Genomic DNA, 22,031 nt, shown 5'->3' on the forward strand with positions numbered 1-22,031 from the left:
GGCAGACAAGAAAAATGTCAGGAAGTATTTTTTCACGGAGAGAGTAGTGGATGCTTGGAATGCCCTCCCACGGGAGGTGGTGGAAACGAAAACGGTAACGGAATTCAAACATGCGTGGGATAAACATAAAGGAATCCTGTTCAGAAGGAATCGATCCTAAGGAACTTAGCCAAGATTGGGTGGCAGAACCGGTGGCGGGAGGTGGAGATGGTGCTGGGCAGACTTATACTGTCTGTGCCAGAGCCGGTGGTGGGAGGCGGGACTGGTGGTTGGGAGGCGGGGATAGTGCTGGGCAGACTTATACGGTCTGTGCCCTGAAAAGGACAGGTACAAATCAAGGTAAGGTATACACAAAAAGTAGCACATGTGAGTTTATCTTGTTGGGCAGACTGGATGAACCGTGCAGGTCTTTTTCTGCCGTCATCTACTATGTTACTATGAAAAGCAGCGGTCCCAGATGGCTTCCCTCAAGAGTTTTACAAAACCTTTTCTTCTTTACTTACTCCTCTGCTTACCAGGGTCTATAATAAAGTTCTCAACTCAGGCAGGATGCCAGATACTTTCTCTCAGGCAGTAATTACAATCTTACCAAAACCTGTGAAAGATAATACATTATGCGGTTCTTATCAGCCAATCTTACTCATTAATAAGGATGCAAAATCTTGGCCAAAGTATTTGCCAACAGATTAAACCCACTTTTGCCTCATGTTCATCTACAGAAAACTGGCCTTTCATAGTATCCATAGAGTTCTGAATGTTCTCCAGCACTTGAATCTGGAGCAGCAGAAATCAGATGCCTGTCTTGCCCTAGATGCTGAAAAAGCATTTGACAGGGTGACAGGGTGAAATGGTGATTCTTGCATCTGGTATTAGAACAGCTGAACTGTGGCCCCAATTTCCTGAGAATTATTCAAGCTCTGTACAGCAACCCTTTGGCCAGGATCGGAATAATTGGGCATTTAACACAGCAATTTAGTTTGAAGATAGGCACCAAACAGAGATACCCATCTCCCCTTTACTATTTGTGATCGCTCTAGAACTCTTTGCCCAAGCAATTAGACAGGCAGATAACATCCATAGAGTTGTGGTGGATAGTTCCTGTCATAAATTAAGTTTATATGCAGATGATGCCTTAGAATAGTCCTTCCCTTAATTTATGAAAGTATGTAGAACCTACAGTTATGTGTCAGAGTACAAGCTGAATGGTACCAAATCTATAGTAATGCCAATTAATGCCCCGGATCCCATACTTGAATGGTTGAGACCTGTGCTGCCCTTTGTATGGCAGACTCAGGGAATGAGATACCTGGGCATTATGCTCCCATCTCACATTACAATGCTTTATAAAGTACATTATCCTAAAATGTTAGAAAACGTACAAGCTAATTTGAATAAGTGGAAATTGTAGCAAAGTCATTAAACACCAGGGGTAATGTGATAAAAATAAATGTTGCTCCACACTTACTGTATTTGTTTCAGTCAGTACCATGTATACTACCTGATAAATTCTTTGAGGATATTTATCTAGCTTTAAGTTGAAGACCCTGATGTTGCCACTTGATCATGGAGGTTTGGCTCTTCCAGGTTTGAAGTAGTACTACTGAGCTTCAAACCTGTGCACTATCTACTTCTGAGGCGGGCTCATCCGTATCAACAATAGCTAGAATTGGAACAGTTTCTGCTTGTCCCAAATGATATCCATTCTATCCCATTTTCCAACAGTGACCAAGTTTCCTCTCTGATGCAGAGGTATCCAATACTTACAGCTACTTGGTGCGTGTGGAACAAAATCATCACTCAACATAAACTTAATATTGAACTTTATCCATTGATGAGCATACCAGGAAACTCCTTATTTCCTCCTGGTTTTGACAGTCATACCACATTTGGATGGCTAGCCCAAAATAACACGTGATGTGTAATAGACTTTATACAAGATGGGAAATTCTTGACTAGATCTCAGGTTCTGGAATGATGAACTTCTAGACTGCATTCTTTTGCCATGCTCCAACTGAAACATTTTCTGGCAATGCATAAAAGTGACTTCTTGAGGGCTCTAAATCAAATAGAATGTATCCTATAGAAGGGTCACTCATCCAAAGGCCTAATTGTTCTATTTTTATTTTATAGAAGATCTTTATTGACAAAATATCAACGAGACAGTTAAAATTCTAACAAATACATAGAGCAATAAAAGCAATATGTTCACACAAACATCTCAACAGTTGAAACTTACAGTGTTTAACAATTTAAGATAAGGAACAAGCCCCCCCACCCCCCCAGCCTATGAAGATGGCATTGGTACCAAACAAGGGTCCAGAGGTTAATTCTGGTAAAGTCCATACCTCGTAGGGGACTCCACACTTTTTCTCATTTTCAAGGGAGTTATGCCTAATAGCTTTCAGTTTCTCCATACAATAAATATAACATAACATAACTTAGCTTGACAGTTATGTATGGTTAACTGCTCTATTTCATCAGGTCCTACTAACTTCTCACCCAGGTCCTATAGATGACACTCAACAACAGTGGGAACAGGACATTCAGTTCTCTTTCACAGGATCAATGGGAAATGATCAGCCTTAACTACAAGAAGATTGCAACTTCTACTTCTTATCAAGATTCTCAATATCCCAAGCCTGTCCTTGGGAACTCCCAGCCAGTCAGGTTTTCAGGATATCCACAATCACCCCGATATTCAAAACCATTTAACTGGCCAGGACCAGCACCACCTTGAGTGAATCTCTTCATAAAGGCGGTTGATAAATCCCAATAAATATAAAGTACTATATTATATTTTAGGCCACACCCTGAAACTTCCTAAGATTTGTAAATCTCAATCTGACAAATGATGGAGAATTTGTGGGGAAACTGTTAGTTTTAAACACATATAGTGGGACTGCTCAAAACTACATCTATTTTGGACAGTGGTCGGGCAGATGTATTATTGGATACAGACTCTGGTATTTCAATACTGGACAGATATAACCTCAACATAAGAACATAAGAATAGCCATACTGGGTCTGACCAATGGTCCATCTAGCCTAATATCCTGTTTCCAACAGTGCCAAAGCCAAGTCACTACCAATTCCCGAGCAAGCAGTAGCTCTCCAAGTTTGTCTCAATGGCAGACTATGGACTTTTCATCCAGGAACTTGTCCAAACCTTTTTTAAACCCACATATGCTAACTGCTGTTACTACATCCTCTGGCAGAGTTCCAGAGCTAAACTATTCGTTGAGTGAAAAAATATTTCCTACTATTTTTTTTAAGTATTTCCACATAACTTCCTTGAATGTCCCCTAGTCTTTGTACTTTTGGAATGTGTGGAAAATCAATTCACATCTACTCGTTCTACACCACTCAAGATTTTGTACACTTCAATCATATCTCCCCTCATCTGTCTCTTTTTCAGGCTGAAGAGACCTAACCTCTTTAGCCTTTACTCATTTGAGAGGAGCTCCATCCTCTTTATCATTTTGGTTGCTCTTCTTTGAACCTTTTCTAATTATGCTGTATCTTTTTTGAGATACAACGACCAGAACTGAATGCAATACTCAAGGTGAGGTCGCACCATGGAGCGATACGCAGGCATTATAGTATTTTCGGTCATATTTACCATCCCTTTCCTAATAATTCCTAGCATCCTGATAGCTTTTTTGGCTGCCACCACGCACTGAGCAGAAGATTTCAGTGTATTTACAACAACACCTAGATCTTTTTCTTGGGTGCTGACCCCCAAGGTGGACCTTAGCATCAGGTAACTATAATTTGGATTATTCATTCCAATGCGCATCACTTTGCATTTGTCCACATTACATTTCATCTGATGTTTGCATGCCCAGTCTTCCAATTTCCTTAGGTCTTCCTGCAATTATTTACATTCCTTGGCTTTTCGATACTTGCAGCAAAATTAACCATTGCTGCTAAATGGAAGAATCCAACTACAATGGAATGTATTACAAAACTTCAACAAACTGTAAATGTTTCAGGGCTGTTCTACTAAAATAGTTACGCAATTGGAAAAAAAAACTGGAAACCTCTTACAGATGCTTTGGACGATCGTCTTTTCTTTCAATGACTTCCCTCACTATCCTACAGTCTATGTCTACATGTTTTGTGTTCTTTTCCTTCTCTCTTTTTTAGGAGGGTGGTCTGGGTCTCATCTTCTCCCCGATGAGTAGGTATATTTTTCACTGTACTGGTAGAACAATAGATGCACACATGGAGTTGGTTTAGTTGTTTATTATGTTGTTATAGGTAAAACAGTATATTTGATTTATTATTCTTTTTGTACATTGAGCACGCTGCTGTATTCCTTTCTTTTTTTCCTGTTACTCTGTATTGTTCTTTAAGAGGAAAAAGTAATAAAAAAATAGAATGCAAATGGAAAAACAAAAGTCAGCATGAGCTCTCATTCCACCTGAGGAAGGAGAGCTGCTTTATTAGCTCATTAGTACCCATAATTCAGAGCTAAAGATTGCAGGTTCAACTCCCGAGGTCTTTAGCTAGATAAATAGAGTACAGCATTGAGAAGCACAATGAAGTTTGGAACCTATACCATGATCATGAGAAAGCCTGCACAAAATCATGTGCCTGTACCCAATCTAATTCCATGTCATCCCAAGATACTAGTCAACTTGTTTTTTTCTGACTCCCATAAAAGGTGCAAGCCAGTTGTCCTACAGAATGTGTAGATGTGACATTTAGAAACACAGATGGGTTGAGAATGGAGCCACCCCTAGGTCCACCAATTTGGCTTCAACAGCAGTTCAGGGCTTTAGGGTCCAGTGGGCTTCAGCTCTTGGAAAACAGACTCCATATATTTGTATATAAAAGCCTGGAACTGAGGTCCTGCAAGATTATTAGCAGTAAACATCCTCTCTTTTGTGCGACATCCAATAATAAAATGGCCTTAGAACAGAAGGTGAAATATTAAGCAGTTTTATTCAGCCACGATTTTGTATCAGGTCACTCACCAGGAAACTTTTTGAACTGTCTTATTTTTCCTTATTGCTGCTGGAATGAAAGATGGCCCCTCTCCCCCCCCCCCCCCCCCCCCACACACACACACCACAACCACCACCTCCACCACTAGCTGGCTCTGACATGTGACCTTTAAAAAAAGAAAATTACCACGGCTTACAGTGTATCCAATTTAATCCACTCAGTCATGCCATGGTACATAAAAAAAAACATTCTCCGTTCCGTGCTCAATAAGATATTGATCATAAAGAGGAAAAAAAAAAGAAAAAGAAAAATAGAAGAAAAATCTTTTAGCTCTTGATTTGGTACTTGAGATGAAATATGAACAAAAATATAACTTGTGCGTTGGTCTTTTGAAAATGCACACCTCATCCCAAAGGAATAGAAAGTACATCAATCAGAACAACAACTGAATCAAAAATTGAGCAGAATGAATGTTTGAATTATTGCAGCAGCATGAAAATTCCAACATATGATTATTATAATTAAACAAATAAACAATTTACTGACCTGGTACTTTTAGGAAAATAAAGTAGTTTGCCGCAGACCTTCATTTATTCCACACAAAATTGTTTTTTTTTTCCATGCTAATCTTCTTTATATATATACAGTGCACTCCATTTAAATGCACATCAGATAAGCGCATGTTCTGTTTAACTGCATGCCGTACTTCGGTCCCGTTTTTGGCGCCATCAATTTCTATGGGGACAAACTTTGGTTTAGTGCACCACTGATAAGTGCAAGATTCGTTTATATGCATGGTTCAAGACCGCTCCTCTGCAGGAAAGACTCCGTATAAGTGTGCACATGGAATATGGAAGACGATTGGTGCGTGACAACCGACGAGATTTCAGATTTATCGCCCCTTTAACTGTCACAGGCAGAATAAGTGAAAGAATGTTGTTAGAGTGTACACTGGGGTTGTCGTCGTCGAGCAACTGTAAGACTTTAAAACTGGCTGAATGAATAGAAGGTCTTAAAAAATCAGTAAACAAACAAAGAGGCTTATTTTCAAAGCACTTAGCCTCCCAAAGTTCCATAGAAACATATGGAACTTAGCCTCCCAAAGTGCTTTGAAAATATGCCTCAAAGTCAAGCATCTACTGCTAAAGAATATGGTATCAATCCCAGTCAAATTTCATGTATCTTGAAGCAGAAAGACCAGCTTCTGGAAGACTGGCAAAACAATACAAATCCACAACGGAAACGAAAACATGCGGGAAAAGCTGAGGAAGTAGAAGATGCTCTTCTTTGGTGGTTTTCTCAAGTCAGGAGCAGACAGTTTCCTGTTAGTGGTCCACTGCTTATGGAGAAAGCTAATCAGCTAGCTGAAAGTCTTGGACTAACTGAATTCAAAGGAAGGAGAGGAACAACATAAAATTCAAGAAACAGCATGGTGAAAAACAAGACGCTGATGACTTTGGTGCTGAAAATTGGGTTGTTTCCGTTCTTCCTACCATCTTGAACGAGTTTGCACCTCCTGACATTTTCAATGCTGATGGAAATGGTCTCTACTGGCGAGCAATTCCTGATGGAACACTTGCATTCAAACAAGCCAAAACTACAGGAGGTAAAACGTCGAAGGACCAACTGATGATCCTCCTTTGCTGCAATATGGATGGGAATGAGAAGTTGGAACACCTCATCATTGGAAAGAGCAAACAGTCCCGTTGCTTCAAGAATGTTAAGCAACTTCCTGTGTCATACGTGGCTAATGCAAATTCATGGATGACTGGGGAAATTTGGAAGCAGTGGCTAAAGAAGTTAGACACTAGAATGCGGGCACAAAAGCGTCAGATTTTGTTGCTTTGTGATAACTGTGCTGCACACAGTGATGATGTCAGGCTGTCTAATGTCAAGGTGGTCTTCCTGCCACCAAATACTACCTCTCTGATCCAACCTATGGATCAGGGTATAATAGCCAATTTCAAACAATATTATCGGGCTCTTGTGCTACGTTGTCTGATGAGCGTTATGGATGACCAGACTGGCAAGGATAAACATGCTGTTGAACTGGCTAGTAATCTATCACTGTTGGATTCCCTACATATGTAGAAAGAAGCCAGGAATCATGTTACACAGGCAACCATTGTGAACTGCTACAAGTGGGCAAGCTTTGTTAGGGATGTGGAGAGGGACGAAACAGATGCAGCTGTTGCAAACACGTCAGATGAACAGGCTGTTGACATCCCAGCCTGTGTTACTGAAGAGGAGTTTTATCACTACGTAGCTGTTGATTACGATCTACAAACAGTTGACGACAGCACTGATGTCCAGATATGTGCCTACACACAGGCAACGGCTGACGATGAAACAGATGATGAAATGAGCAGCGAGGCACATGCTGACGAAATTCAACAACCTCCTGTCACTTTTGCAAGAGCGCTGGAGAGTCTCAACACCGTGCGGGCCTATCTGGAGGCCACTGGATGTCAGTGCTATGACAGTTTTTACCATCTGGCAGACGTAGTCTATGGAACTCACAGACACAAGAGTGTACAGAGGACTATGACTGATTACTTCAAGTAAGCCTAATGTCAGTTAACAGAGACTATATAACGTCAGTTAACGGAGACTGTATACTGTACGTATAATAAACATTACTGTATATATGTTTATCATATGTCAAGCTTCTTTGTGTCACAACGGTTAAGTGCATGCTCCGGTTAACTGCATGTATTTCTTTGGTCCCAGACCCTTGCACTTAAGCGGATTGCACTGTGTATATCTATCTATCTATATAAAAAGGTTAGCTATAGGACAGCTAGAGAAGTTAAATCCATGACTATACTACTACTACTACTAATCATTTCTATAGTGCTACTAGACATACGCAGCGCTGTACACTTGAACATGAAGAGACAGTCCCTGCTCGACAGAGCTTACAATCTAATTAGGACAGACAAACAGGACAAATCCCATAACTATCCACCTCAAGGAATTGGATGCACAAAAAAATAATTGATTTAGGATTTATTCTCAGAGTAGGGTGAAATATCTACATCATTTTAGCAGCCTTGGGTAGTAGTTACATGTATAGATGACATACACATGAAAATGCTGATGCCTTGACCTTATTCATACCTGCAAAAGTCAAAGGATGTACAGATTCTAAGGGGTGTGTTCTGGGCACGGTTTAGGTAACATACAAAAATATACATATACTTCCAAATTTCCATGGGAATGCAGGTATGAATATTTAAAAAAATTCTAGTGGCTTTTGCATCTCCTCTGAGTGTCAGCTAACTGCTTGCTGTGACTGTTATGCGTGTAATCCGGCACTTGCCCATGCACGTAAGTAGAAGCTGCTGAGTGATAGCACTCTTTTTTGGTATATATATCTTTTATAAAATAGATGTTCCCGCTGCATGTTGGGGGACATAATGGGGCAATTCTATAAAGGGAGCTAAAAATTAGGTGCCCAAAATCTGAGTGCTAAAATAGTGCTTTTTAACAGTATCTTTGCACACATGCCCTATTCTATAATGGAAACTAAGTTGTGCATCAACATTTAGGCACCTAACTTTAAGGACCCACACTTATACCATGTAAAAGTCAGGTGTAAATGTAGGAGCCTAAAAGTTGGCACCTAGGAACACAATTTACAGTATTCTATAAGGGGCCCTTTTACTAAGTTGTGGTAAAAAGTGACCTGCGCTAGTTTGGATGTGTGAAATTAGCAGAACGTGTGAAATTACTGCACATTGGGTCATTTTTTTACCATTGTGGATAAAAAGGCCTTTTTTTTTAACGGGGCAGTAAATGGCCGAGCGCTAATATTAAAAGTAGCATGCAGCTATTTACTGCCTGAGTCTTACCGCCACTCATTTACTTGGCAGTAAGGGTGCTGATGATTAGCACCCGGTTAAGGCGTAAGACTTTACTGCTAAGTCAATGGGTGGTGATAAGGTCTCAGGCCCAAAATGGATGTGCGCCAATTTTTATTTTGCCGCCATGTCCATTTTCGCCCCCCCCCCCAAAAAAAGGGCTTTTTTGCAGGTGCGCTAAAAAATGAACCTGTGCGTGTCGAATACACGTGTCTACACCAGCACAGGCCATTGTTCAGCACACCTTAATAAAAGGACTCCTTATAGAATAGTGCTCCAAATGGATGTTCTTTTGGTGCCATTCACTGAATCTAGTCCTTAATGTGGGCGGAGCAGGGGCATGTCATGGGTGTTTCACCCAGTGATGCACACAATTTGTAGAATAAGACAAGTTATGCACATGGCATGGCACATTTAGGCGTGCCCATTTACACCTGCCATTGAGTTGACATAAGTGGCCATGCCTATACTTTGGTGAACCCAATACCACTTTAAGTCAGTATTATATAACAGCTCAGGCACACTCAAGCACCATTATAGAATTGGCACTAAGCACAGCTTTTTGTGGTACCTAATTTATGGTGCCAATTTGTGGAATTGACACCTTTACATTCAGCAAGCTTTTTATAATATACATTGCAAACTGTGAACATCCCAACTTGGGTATCTCTTTTCCTAACTAGACAACTTATGCAGAATTGGTCTTTCTATATTGAAAACTAGAGAGGAAATCAAAAAGAAATAACCTTAATTTCTAACCCCTGGATAAACCAAGGCATCAAAGAAGAATGCTTCTTCATTTAAGTCAAACATAAATCTACCCGTTACTCTCTCTGTGGTTCATTGAGCATAACATTGTTATTCTCCTTAAATCAATGGTATTGACGCCAACGTCTATGTTCTGGTGCCACTGGCTTCTTTTTCACTGACCTCAAGCAACCAATTTCCTCCCCATTCCCTAAGAGAAAATAATTCTGTTTTGTTACATTTAGAACAGAACTTGAAAGCTTTGAGTGCTTTTTTTAAACCTTAAATTCATCCTCTCAACCTTTTGAAGGGGATAGATAATAAATGCCATGCCTGCATTCAAGGGTCAGATGGATTCAGCTGGAGGATGTTTTCACAGACCAATCACAAAAACAGAGACAGATGAAATTAACTAGTGATGCTCAATATATAGAAATCAGTGGTTTCCACATGTGGTCCTGGGGACCCCACCAGTCAAGTCTAGTTTTCAGGACATCCTTACAAGATGCACTGCTGTGTGTCAGAATGTAAGAACAAGGTTAATTAGCATAGTTTGATACCCTGAAATCCAGACCTTTGGGGGAACTACAGATGTCAACTAACGCACATTTCTGTTCCTGGCCTTTTCTTTTTCAAGTTGCTGTGAATTTGCCTAACAAAAGCATTCCATGCCAATGCACCACTGTAGTACCCTTTATAAATCACAGATCTCAGAATTTGCTCACAGACTGAACACTCCCATCTGATCAGCCATCCACTGGCTAGCAGTAAGCTGGCTTCCTTGGTGCTGTAATAAACAAATTTGTTTACTATTGGTCTTCATCAGTTAGTGGTGCTCAGAAGGCTTGAGGGAAGCTCTCAAGATGAAGCCCCACTGGACGACCTTGACCAGGAAAATCAAGATTGAAAATAAGTACAAGAGACTGCGGTTTATAATTCATTGCGAGCATTGTATTTTCATTTGGTGATTCATCATTTTTCTTGCAGCTCGTAAGTGGGTTCCAAATAACATCTGGGAGCAAAAGCTGAGAAATCCAAACACGCCCCAGTATTAACCACTTCCTTATTTTTAGTACATAATCTCTGTCCATCCCCATTATTCCAGCAGCTACTATAGTCAAATTTTTCCAGTTGGCTCTTAAAATACAGAAATGTTTCTATAGTGAAACCTGAACCTTTAGGAATCCAGGAAGGAATGTTTCAAGCCGGAATCATACCATTTGCAGAATGCCCCCCTAGCACCTCCACCCTGCCCACTGCACCACAGCTACCACAGAGGAGACAATGGATAGGAAGCAATTTTGATGCCCCCATTCTGTTGCACCATGTGTCCGCACCACTCATACATCCCTCAGGACAGCCTTGCTCTTAGATGCTACAGCAGTGATTCCCAAACTGGGTTCTGTGAACTCTCTTTAGGGGATCCAAGTCAGTCAAGGCAGCAGCAATTCCCAGTTGCTCCTGCCCATTCTGGATCCAATCTCAAAATGGCTGACAGGTCCTCCAGCGGCAGTCTCATGAGACTGCTGTGGGCGTTCCCGTCAGCCATTTTGTCAGCGGAGCTAGGATGGGCAGGAGCAACTGGGGATCACAACTGCTCCCTCTAGACCAACAACAATATGGTAGGCCCGGGGGGGGGGGGGGGGGGGGGGGGGCTCCTTGTGCCAGGGTAACAGGAGGAGGAGGAGGGAATGGAGTTCCTCAGTGTACGAAAATATTTTAGGGGTTCCGCCATAAAAAAAAGTTTGGGAATCTCTGTGTGTCTGATAGGTTGCCATTGTTCTTTTGCTGGGGCTGTAACCGTTCCTATCAGATCGTACACAGCACAGCTGTAAAAACGAAATGCCCCAACATTTTGTTTTCTAGCAGTGCACAAACCCTTCAGGGCTTGTGGTTAAATGGTTCATTTTAGCATTTGGATGGCTGAAACTGTCTGACCCTCAGCTTTATGCCTCATTGCTTAGCTACAGACACATGAGATGGTCATCACGTGTCTGTAGCTGCTTCTTACTCTAGCTTCTTCCTGTCACATTATCACACCTCCCCAGGCCTATCATGCATCTTACAGCAGCCTCTTTGGTAATAGGATAGCAACCTGAAGGTTTTATATCACCCATTACATAGCTGAGAAGGTGGAGACTCGGAATTATATCTCTACTTGAATTGTAACTCGCCTTGAGCTACAACTGGAATAGCATGAGCCAAAAATCCAAATAAAATATATGCCGGCCAATATTCAGCGCTATTTAACTGGCCAGGAATGGCTACTGGCTGGTTACATGACACTTAACCGGTTAAGTGCTAATACTCAGTGTGAGATAGCCGATTATTTCCACTGAATATTAGAGCTTAGAGGCTAACTGGCTACATTGCATGATATAACTGGCTAGCCACAAATATTCAGTGCTTCGCCAGCTGTTAGCAGCCAAACTGGACCACCTACATAACAGGCCTTTCTTTGGCTGCTGTAGACTTAGGGTGTCTTTTACTAAGGTGCGCTCACGTTTTTAGCACACGCTAAAATTGTAGTTGCACTAAACGTTAGAGACGCCCATAGGAATGCATTGGCGTCTCTAACATTTAGTGCGCCCACAATTTTAGCACGCACCAAAAACGTGAGCACGCCTTAGTAAAAGACCCTCTTAACCAGCTAGCGCTGAATATTAACTGAACGGTTAAGCTTAAACCAGAAAAAAAAAAGGATATTAAATTCTGTTCACCGGGAACAGCCCGGCATAGAATATCCGGGTTCAGTGCTGATTGCAGGGCTTAGCCGGCCTGCCTCCCACAGGCTGAATATCGAGTGGATACATTAGAACTGCCAAATCTGAATTTCAGTTCTGCCAGCAGCCTCCTGTATAACCTGAGAGAGGATGGATTTGGATTGAATTACCTGCCTTTCCAAACCTCTGCTCAAGATGAGTTAGACTTCAGGTACTATAGGTAGAAGGAACCTTCCCTGGAGAGCTTACAATCTTCCCCCCACCCCTCCGATATTCAACCCCCAAGAGTGAGCACTGACAGCAGTGGGCTGCTGTATTGGAACTCTATGTTCAATGATGGGCCTAATCCAAGCCCTGTCAGCAAATATCTGGGTCAAGCAAAGATAATAAGCAAATAATGTTAGCACAGCCGTTTTGCTGTCCTAATTTTATCTGGGCAATTACCCACCCTGGTGAACTGAAAATTGGCACTAATTGGGTAAGTCATTGCCTCACCCTAACTCTGCCCCTGGGCTGCCCCACCACTAACTGGATACAGGGGCAGAGCCAGCCATAGCGATTTGACTGCACGGTAATTCATTTTGAATATCTACCCTTTTATATGTAGGCAATAAAGGGTTAAGGGGCCCTTTTACAAAGCGGCAGTAGGGCTACTGCGTGTGTAGCATGCGCCAAATTGACACTACCGCCCGGTTAGCGCACCTACACAGTGGTAATTTCGAAGTTGGCATGAGCCTAACTGGGCGACAGAATTGCTTTTTATGCGGTCCTATCTTTGCCCAGTTATATAGGTGGGTAACAGTACCAAGGACCCAGATATTCAATGCTGGTGCTCAAACATGGACTGGCATTGAATATCCAGGACTAATTCAGCCCACGGCTGTTAAAACCACCAACCATTATGGGCTGAATATGGCTCAGTTTGTGTGATCTGACTCCGCATGCCTAAAACTTGTGTGTGAGACAATTGTTGGTTTATCCAGAACAGCACTTTTGACTGAGCTTTTGTGCCGTGTATTTTGGCTGCTTCTCTTTTTCCCACCAAAAGACAGCATTTCACATAACAACTCTACCATACCAGTTTATACACTGGCTTTTCATCTCTTGCAAGTTATATTGCTCTTTCCATTAATACGTCTCTGAGAGATTGTACAGACTCCTGAAGCAGGCCAGTGAGCCGAAACACGGCCGTGTCGAGTCTCTACAGTGACACAATAAAACCTGGATATATTAAGCATTGTCAAGAGACTTATTTTTGAGTCATCTTCGCTGTTTCCAGTGACCTCTGGTAAGGTCATGCAGATCAGACACTGCCTTTACATTTTACTTTGGAATATCTTTCAGCTTAGGATAACTTCATTTGCACCATTTAAGCTTAGGATATTTTTTTAAAGTTACATAAGGGCTCATTTTAAAAGCACTTAGACTTCCATAGGTTACTATGGGGATCATTTTTGAAAGAGAAAAATGTCCAAAAAGTGTTATAAAGCATTTTTGAAACCACTGAAGGAAAACAGGAATGATCCACCTTACTCCCCCAGTGTTCACTGACCCCCACCCACTCCCAAAGATGTGAATAAAAATAGCATTTATCAGCCTCTATGACAGCTTCAGATGTTATAGCCAGTCCTACTAGAGGCACGAGCAAGTTCCCAGATTAGTGTAATGATTGATGCAATGCACTGTAAAGAAGGGGACCCAGGTCCATATCTCACTCTACCTGTCACACTTACAATGGAAATTGTGAGCCCTCCAAAACTCACTACTGTACCCACATATAAGTGACCCTGTCACCCATACAGGCTATTGTACAGTTGAGGGCAGTGGGTTTTGGAGGGCTCAGCAGACAAGATAATGAGGTAACGGTGAGATATGCACCTGTGAGCTTCTATATGAAGTCCACAGCAGTGCCCCAGTGCTCTCCTGGGATGTCTGTGTGGCCAGTCTAAGATTGCTGACTCCTCCTACATCCCAATGGCTTGATTTTGTGCGTTTTGTACTTGGCAGGGCTGCCGAGAGCCGGAGCCAGGCCCGGGACAAGGCCGTCCCCGGGCCCCCCCCACCCGAGGTCGCCGCCCACCTGAGATCGCCGGGCCCCCCCTGCCACCCCTCCACCCGCTATTGGGCCGGGCCCTCGGAACTAACCTTAAGCCTCCTTTCACTTCGCAGCAAGCAGCGGCAGGGCAGACCTCTCCTCCTTCCTTCTGTGCCCCGCCCTCGCGGACGTTACATCAGGTGAGGGCGGGACATGGAAGGAAGAAATGGCCTGCCTTGCTGCTGCTTGCTGCAAAGTGAAAGGAGGCTTAAGGTTAGTTCTGGGAGTGACAGAGAGTGGGCCAGGCGGCGGTGCCAGGCCCCCCTGGAGGCCCGGGCCCCGGGACATTTGTCCCCCTTGTCCCCCCCTCTCGGCGGCCCTGGTACTTGGACCTTTTTTTCGAAAATAGACTGAAAAGATGAACGCACAGAGCACAAAACCATCTAGCATGTGGCCATTTTTGAAATAAAAATATAGATGTTTTGCTGTTTCAAAAATGGCTATATTTCCTATTTGGATTTGGGATGTTTAGCGCAAAACATCCAAAGTCCGACTTAGACATCATATTAAAAATGCCCCTCTATGTAACTTTGTAAGTCTAAGTGCTTTGAAAATATGGCTCACAGTAACATGGAGGGGCATAATCAAATGGCGCTGGCCAAATAGATGGCCGGCCATCTATTTTGGCGGCGGCGCAAAGAGCTGTCCGGAACCGTATTATCGAAAAAGATGGCTGGCCATCTTTTGTTTCGATAATACGGTTGGGGCCAGCCAAATGCCATAGATCGCCGGGTTAGAGATGGCCGACTTTGTTTTTAAGCGATAATGGAAACTGGAACCAGCCATCTCAAACCTGGTCAAATCCAAGGCATTTGGCCGTGGGAGGGGCCAGCATTCATAGTGCACTGGTACTTCTGGATGTTTAGATCTTGCTGATCAGTTATCCTATGACTTACTTGTACTGGAGTGCTCTATTTTGTGATACTGTTTTGAGAAATGTTCAATAAAGACTTCATACAAATTTTAAAAATCCCTGACGTGCACTTTCCCTTAATGGCCGTCTTTCTCCCTGAACGGGGAAATCAAAACTGTTTTTGCTCACAGCTCTTTTAGTAGTAACAGTGGGATTTGAACAGGCCACCTCTACCCAGAAAAGTAACCAGGGTTACACCTGCTGCCCCTTGCATTTAACCTCCCCCCCCACCCCCCGCATCTTTAAGGTTGTAACTGGTACTCTGCAAAGATTATCCCCCCCCCAACACACGCATACACATATCTTTTAAAATAAAATGCAAAAATCATTTGTATTTTGCTTTCAGTGAAAATACTCTATATTTTCATTCCATCCTCTTGCCATTAGGGATCCTTGTTTATTCCATGCCTTTTTGAACTCCATCACTATTTTTGTCTCCACAACCTCCCGTAGACGAGCACTCTCTGCTTCCCAGTTTCCCTTCTGGCACCTTCATTTCATGTTCTTTAGCCTTCCTGTTTTAGGAAAAGGATTATTTGCTCATTAATCTTTCATATATTTAAATGTCAGTATCATATCTCCGTTGTCCCTCCTCTCCTCCAGGTTGAAGTCTTCAAGTCTCTTCTCATATGTCTTCTGGTTTAGACCACATACTATTTTGGTGAGTACACTCTGAACAACATTGAGTCTTATGTCCTTGGAAGATATGGCCTCCAAAACTGAACTCAATGCTCCAAATGTGGTCTCACGAAAGGGGCATTATCACCTCCCTCTTTTTCCTGGTTATGCTCCTCTCACTGCATCCTCCTGGCCTTGGTCTTAGCCACCCCTTTTCACACGGTTTTGCCACCTGGAGATGTCAGAAACAGATAATATCCCAGCAAATATCCGCTTATTTCTTCAAACAATTTAATGACAAAGCTCTATCAAGCACACAGTCATATCTCTCTTACACATATTTATCTTCAGAAACTTATGCTATTGACTCATTTCACACAAGGAATCACAGCCTCGTGTCTCACCAAAATCGTCACAGATTTCAGTAACAGCTTATACTGCCAAACATCTTATTTTTGTTTTTCTTAATATCACCATGTCAACTTGTTGGACTTAGCTCAAAAGGACCTGTTGCCGACATGGGCCATGTTTCGCTCCAATAGTCGGGGCTTCAGGGTGTGGTCTGTCAGACTGCATGAGTCGCTGCGCGTTCACAACTTCATTTCTATTCAAAATTACAAGATGAAGTTGTGAACAAGTAGAAGGACATGCCGTATAAAGGGTCAAGCCCCGAAGCAGTGGATATACACTGGGATATTATCTGTTTCTGTATATTTACTCCTGCTGTTTAAATTGGGCCTATATAAACTTCGAGAATGTCAGACTATATCACCCTTTCCTGGTCTCTGCACATCAGCCTCTCTCCTCCTATTGTATACAGCTGCTTTAGATTTCTGAACCCAAAAAGTATCACTCTACATTTCTTTACATTAAAGCTTAACTGCCAAACATTAGCCCAAGCTTCTCATTTTTGTGCATCATTTCTCATGCTTTCCAATCGCTACAAAAACACATATTTTTCATATGAACTCTTCAGCAATATCACTCACAAAAACAATGAATAGAAATGTAACTCCTGGGAAATGCCTGGTCTCTTTTTTATCATAAACTGCACTGAGCTATATGTCTGGTATTTTGTGGTGAATCTTATCTACCCTATTCCATGCTAACATCTAATTGTATTTGTTCCCTATCGGACTTGGCGATTGCTGTTACAGTACTACGTTAAGCAGAGCCTTTCAGGCAGTACATTCCACAGAGTGGGGGCTACTCCGGAGAAGTCTCGCTTGCGGGTATCACATCATGTAATGTCTTTTGGAGAGGGTGTGGTTAGCGATATTGCAACCAAAATCTGCTCTGGTAATAATCTAATCCAGTGGTTCCCAAGCCTGGTCCTGGAGGCATCTCAGCCAGTGAGGTTTTCAAGATATCTACAATGAAGGCAGAGCATGCAAATCTCTCTTTTGAATATTCACTGTGGGTATCCTGAAAACCTGACTGGTTGAGGTGTCTCCAGGACCAGGTTTGGAAACCACTGTCCTATATCCATCACCCAAAAGCTAAACAGATCACTTAGGGCCACCTCAACTGCCCTCTTTATCAGGCAGGGTGAGGCATTTGTCTTGCCATCAAAGAATGCTTCCGTTACTCCTGTCGGGTCCTGTTGTATATGCCACCGATGCAGTTTGGAATAAAGTTGGTTTTTTTTTTGGTTCTTCAGGAGTGTCGTACCATTTCCGTAACTCCTGTACAATATGTGCCTTTCTTTGAACATATTCTGACCCTTTACCTTTAGAAGTTATAATCATTTTACATGTACAAATGATCACAGTTACTGATTCCTCTTTCCACAGTACGTTCAATAATTTGCATATGGCTCTGATCCTAGCTCCACACTAAGGATTCAGGATGTAATATAACATTTTCTCTGCCTGCCAGTGAACTAGCCCAACTGTCAGTATGCCTTCAACAAACAAAACCCATCTCATTCCCTCTCTCCAGAGGGGTTTCACACGCTATTCATGAATAGGTCACACTCTTTCCCTATAGTGGACCCTCTTCGCAAATAGTGCTTACTTTTTCAGAACAGTATACGCTCTTCCATAGGACATGCACACTCCTTACAACACAGGAAAAAATTCAAAATGTCATGGTTTTCCTATTTTGGGGTAAAAGTGACATGAAACAACATGGGAAATGTCATTGACATTTATGTTGTTTCAAGTGGAGTCGAGGATATAGGATAATCATGTGGGATCGCTTAGGAAGAGGAAGAATTAGGGGTTACAGAGGATGGGCAGACTGGATGAGTCATATGGCCTTTATCTGTCGTCATGTTTCTATGTACGTAAATGCACATCCCTGCCATCTACCTATATGAGGCTCATTCAGTTATGGTCTGGCAAAAGCTGCCAGCACTGCACTCAGCTTTCACCTGAAATCATCAGTGTAACAACACCAGGATTTTGTATACACATCTTACAAGCATTGTTCCCTCTAAGTTGAGTGGGTGTCCTCCATCTACAGTCCAGCCAGTGGGGGGTGCTATTTCACTATTACATTTTCAATAGTGAGGGACAGGCAAGTTCTGCAGAACTTCAGAGAACCTGCCTGACCCAAGAGATTGAAAACATAATACTGAAGCACCACCCATTATTGGTGGCAATGCAGTTGGAGGACACCCGCTCAGCTTAAACTTTATTCAGCTACAGAGCAGATGATCTACATGCACATTTTCTATCACATCTGCTCTATCAATCTACCCACCTATCTTTTTACCTATAGCATTTACTGCCTCTGTGCTGCACAACTTCTCTCCATAATACATGCAGAATGCATCTCTCTCTCTCTGATATCCATCGGTAAAAGTGACCCTGAGCTTGCTGACCCTTAGATACTGTCTGAATGAACAAGAAGACAACAAATCTGGAAGCTGATTTTTCTAGTCAGGTCTACAAAATGAATTCCAATTAGCCCATTCAGCTGTTTTACTGCACTCACTAAAAGCAAATGCAAACAGACAAAATGTTTGCAACTGTGTTATTCCACACCATCCATTATAAATGTAAAATTACTGAGCTCAAGTATTTTGCTGCCACCTGGGTCAAATCTGTGATCTTAAAAAAAAAAAAGGTTTTGATTCTGTAGGCTTAACACTGAGATTGCTTATTTTAGACTACGGTTTACGTTAAGATGGTTTTATTTTTCAAATGTAACATTTCTAACTATTAATAATTTTAGGGGTCCTTTTACAAAAGCACGCTAGCAGTTTTAGGGCGTGCTAATCATTTGTGTGCGCTAAAAGCTAGCAACACCCATAGAAATATGTGGGCAACTCTAACATTTAGGGACCCTTTTACTAAGCTGCGTAAGTGCCGACGTGCGCCCAACGCCGCCAATTCTGAGTTACCACCCGGCTACTGCGTGGCCCAGGCAGTAATTTCATTTTTGATGTGTGTCTGATATGCGCGCCAGAAAATATTTTTATTTTCTGGTGCGCGGGTGGTAATCGGCATTTGGATGCGCATTGACCATTACTGCCCGGTTAATGCGTGAGACTTTACCACTAAATCAATGGCTGGTGATAAGGTCTCAGAACCAAAATGGACACGCGCCAATTTTCATTTTGCCGCACGTCCATTTTTGCCCCCCCCCCCCCCCCCCCAATAAAAGGCATTTTTTTACAGGTGCACTAAGAATTGATTCTGCACGTGGCCAAAACATGCGCCTACACTACTGCAGGCCATTTTTTCAATGCATCTTAGTAAAAGGACCCCTTAGAGCGTGCATATTTTTAGCATGCACTAAAAACAGTGGTGCGCCTTTGTAAAAGATCCCCAAGTGTTGAAATACTATAAAAAGGCAATTCTCTAATCGGGTATGTGCAGTTATGCTAACCTTGTGCCAGGTTCCTTTCCCTATTTTCTTCTTTCCCTGTTTCTACTATTCTATCTGATTTAATTGTAGCCGTTATCACCGCTGATCTGGCGATAGCCTATCAGTATATTGTAAGCCACTTTGAGCCTGCAAAACTTTGGGAAAAACGTGGGGTATAAATGTGTAAAATAAATAAATAAAAGTACCGATTAATGCCACTTATGTGCCCAAATGTAATACAAGATATTCTACAAGGTAGTATGGAAGAGCTATGGCACAATAGTGTAGGAGCATGTACACATGGGTAAGTTTGGTGCTCTATGATTCAGTTCAAAATTTATATAGCACTGTTTTTTCATAGGTGGGTTAGGGCTGTTACAGTGTGGTAAGTTTTCTGTATAAGTTTTAAGTGTCTTTTTGCAGGGTTTTGTGTTATTTCAGGACTAGTGGTCTCCACATCCTGTAGAGGAGTCACCACACAAACAAAAGCCCATCTGATTTAAACAAAGTGTCTAGCAGTGGAAGGAGTGTATATACTGTTCCTGAGGTGATGGTCACAATCTGAATATTTTTAATTGTAGTTAAGAAGACAGGCTGCCTGCTCCAGCCAGTCACAGGACCTCTGCTGGATCCTGCCTCCTGATTTAACTTCCTGTTTCCTCTAGGCGGGGTGCAGCAGAGACAGCCTATGTTAATCATTACTGGCCACAGTCACCACACCTGAGCAAAAACATCAGCACGCTGCCTGGCTGACACTGACTGGTGCCTATTTTAAATAAGTATGCTCCCCCTGACGTCAAAACCTGGCTACGCTTTTGCCAAAGATTACTACTACAACTACAACTTATCATTTCTATAGCGCTACTAGACGTACGCAGTGCTGTACACTAAACATATAAGAGATAGTCCCTGGTCAACAGAGCTTACAATCTAATCAAGAAAGACAAACAGGTCAAATAAGGAATATGGGAATTACTTAAGGTGGGAATGATAAAACAAACAAGTGAATAGGAGTAAGGAGTTAAAAGTGGCCACAAAAGGTGGGCCTTTAGCCTAGATTTAAAGAGGGCCAGAGATGGAGCTTGATGTACTGACTCAAGAAGTCTATTCCAGGCGTATGGTGGAACAGAGTCTGGAGTTGGCAGTGGAGGAGAAGGGTACAGATAAGAGACATTTACCATATGAGTGGAGTTCCTAGGGAGGAGTGTAAAGAGAGATAAGAGTGGAGAGGTACTGAGGAGCTGCGGAGTGAATGCACTTGTAAGTCAATAAGAGGAGTTTGAACAGTATGCAGAAACAGATAGGGAGCAAATGAAGACTTGAGGAGAGGGCTAATATGAGCATAGCGGCACTGGCGGAATATAAGTCGTGCAGCAGAATTTTGAACAGATTGAAGGGGAGAGAGATGGCTTAGTGGGAGACGGAGACCTGTGAGAAGCAAGTTGCAGTAGTCTAAGCAAGAGGTGATCAGAATGTGGAAGATGGTTTTGGTAGTGTGCTCAGAAAGGAAGGGACAAATTTTGGTGATATTATAGAGAAACGACAGATTTTAGCAGTCTGTTACATATGTGTACAGAAAGAGGAATCAAAGATGACTCAAAGGTTACGAGCTGATGAGACAGGGAGGATGAGAGTGTTATCCACAGAGAGAGAGAGAGAGAATGGGAAGAGGAGAGGTGTGTTTAGGGGGAAAGACAAGAAGCTCTTACACATTTAACTCATAGAATACTATGGAGCTGATATTCAGACTGCAGGAGGTAGCTGGGTTGCCTCCCGTGGTCAGCACTGAGCCCAGATATTCAATGCCGGGCTGTTTCCAATATGCTGGGCCATATTCAGCACTGGCGGGTTAAGTTTAAACCAGCCAAAGATATTCCAGCTATTTCTGCAACTAATTTGGCTGCCAAATTTAGCCAGCGATGCACTGAATATTGGTGGATAGCCGGTTATATCTCGCAATATAACCAGCTATCTGCTAATCGCTAACTGGCAATATTCAGCAGGAGGTGGCCAGCTATCTCATGCTGAATATTGCTGGATAGCCGGTTAAGTGCCATTTAACCAGTCAGGAGCCATTCCTGGATGAATAAATGGTTTTAAATATTGGGGAATATAAGTTACATTAACTGCATGGCACATTTAAGATATGCCAACTTATACAAGCTATAGATCTCCCATAAGTGGTCATGCCTATATGTAGGCACGTGGATGCTGACTTGTGCTAGTATTCTATAATGGAATCTTGACACCAAGATGCCATTAGAGAATTGGCCTTCAGCATGCGGCATCAAAGTGCATAATTTGAG

The 22,031-nt window shown here is 42.3% G+C and overlaps 1 protein-coding gene across 1 annotated transcript in view; it reads right to left on the bottom strand.

Annotated features, from left to right (window-relative positions):
• The window catches only part of UNC5D (unc-5 netrin receptor D), a 794,061-nt gene that overhangs the window by 534,656 nt on the left and 237,374 nt on the right, over nucleotides 1-22,031 (bottom strand).

This window comes from Microcaecilia unicolor, chromosome 4, assembly GCF_901765095.1.
Source record: "Microcaecilia unicolor chromosome 4, aMicUni1.1, whole genome shotgun sequence".
Taxonomy (NCBI): Eukaryota; Metazoa; Chordata; class Amphibia; order Gymnophiona; family Siphonopidae; genus Microcaecilia; species Microcaecilia unicolor.